Genomic DNA, 2,342 nt, shown 5'->3' on the forward strand with positions numbered 1-2,342 from the left:
TGTGCTGACTCGTAACAGTCGTCAGGAACTTATTATATATTTTTTCAGAGCCTATTCCTTCCTCAATTACTCGAAAAAGGTAGACAAGTTCACAATTAAACATTAGCACTGAATGTCTATGGCATAGAAGATGATCTGGAATATCTGTTCCTAACTCAATAGCAACAATTTCTTTAATTCCAAAATTGTGACTAACTCCATCATTGAGCTTAAATGTTATTTTTTCTTGGATATCTTTTGGAGTATATTTACCATCGCTGACTTTTGATAAAATATTAAGAACTGTTAGTCTCAGATAAGTCAGATTACCTCCAGTCTCAGATGAAACGGCAAGAGTAGGAAAAACACGATATTTGCCATTAAAAGTGATCACCTGAATAACTAATGATCCACATCCTTTTTTCTTACTCCCATCCGATGGTGATAGTGAAATGGATTATATGCCACAATGCTATCGTCATATACGTATATCCTCTCGTAAGATAAAACCTCATTTTTATAGTTGTGTCGATAAACTCATGAGTGTATACCACTGCTCCGAAAACCAGGCTGTTGCAGGTATAGTAGAGACAGTAAACTTTCTGTTTGATCGAAAGTGGAAGTATAATTTAGATAATCCTAATGTGATTGATCTCAATACAGTACCACACAATTCACAAACACAGCAAGCAGGTAAGGCCATTTTGGCTGAAACTCTTTCTGAAATTGTTGACCTTGTACCAGTTTTAGATCCACTGTCGAGGCTTTGGTCAAGCCTAAACTTTGATTTAAATATATTCATATCACTGACCATTCAATGTCTTTGTGATACGTCCATTAAATTAAAAATTATATACCTTTTAATAGTAGGTTATTACACCAGATATTTTGGCGTATGCACTCTGTAAATATAAATACCAATGCTCATTGCTTAGCTCACTTATGCATTTTTTTATGTATAAGGGGTTTGCTGTAAATACATATTGAGGTATTTGATTAATTCTAAACAGTCTTACATATGTATATATAGTTTTATACCTTATAATACATAAACACACTTTTAATATTGTTTGAATTGTTTATTCATGAAAAACAAAAACAGAGAATACGTGATTCAATGGATATTTTCAATATTCTTTGGGATGCCAAATATGATTATAATAACAGTAAGAATATATTTATTTATTTGCAATCTTTCAAGCATATGTGTGGGAATTGTATGCTAATTTTTTTTATTTTTTTTGCTAGGAATACAAATTATCTGTAATTACTCAATAAAAATTGTACTGCACTTTGAATATAAATCTATTGACATAGCATAGAAATATACATATGTACATAGATATATGTATATTTTATCATCCCACAATTTATTATAGCAGGTATGACGTAATAATTATCGTAAAAATCTTCTTCTTTTTTTTTTTTGTCGTTAAGTTAAATGTGTTTTTTTAGTCATTATAAATTCAAATAGTAAATTTTATATTTATTCCTTTTTTATTATGAAGGCTCGTAAATAGACCTTAAAACTTAAAGAAAAACTAGCTGAGTAATTAGATTGTTTCTATTAAGCAAGTAAGAATGATTTATTTTTAAATTATTGTTGGGGCTTGTTATTTTATTAATTATAGGATGAATAGCTATACAAAATAACTGTATTTTTTTTTTTTATTAAAATATTTAATGTATTTTTTTATGTTGAAGATTTTTGTACACTAGTTTTGATTGCAAAATTATAGCATAACAAAATAAAGAAAACTACTTATTTTTTAAGTATTTCCAAAATGCAAATTTTGCATTATTAATTATCTTTATCTCTATTTAAAGTAAAAAATTTATAAATGCAGATATTTAATGTAGATTGCACAATTTAGTACTTTTTTTTTTTTTTGCAAATAAACTTTTTTAAACATTAATTTGGTGCATCAATAGACTTACATGTATGTACTTAAAAGCTTTTAAATAGTTGCCTTTAAACAAAATGTTGCAAGAAATATTTTTATACTATATAGTCATGATGGAAAAGATGTAACTTGGTGATATGTTTTTGAACTATTACATTTGTATATAAATTTTTCTTATACTACGAAATACAACATTGCTTATTTCCCATTCCCTGAGTTTTCAAGACAACCTTTCAAAATAAAAAAAGATGCTCTGAAGTCACCTTCCAGCTATTGGTATGAGCTGACTCTACGTAGTATGAACTCAAATAGGGGTACTAAATTTTACTTTGATTTTAATATTAATATATATAAATCAAGGATCTTCGTTTAGAATTTTTGTCATTTTATACTTAGTCACTCATTTTTATATTGATAAAATTATCAATTCAATGCACCGAGAAGGGCTGCAAAATGTGG

This window comes from Lepeophtheirus salmonis, chromosome 5 (assembly GCF_016086655.4).
Source record: "Lepeophtheirus salmonis chromosome 5, UVic_Lsal_1.4, whole genome shotgun sequence".
NCBI lineage: Eukaryota > Metazoa > Arthropoda > Copepoda > Siphonostomatoida > Caligidae > Lepeophtheirus > Lepeophtheirus salmonis.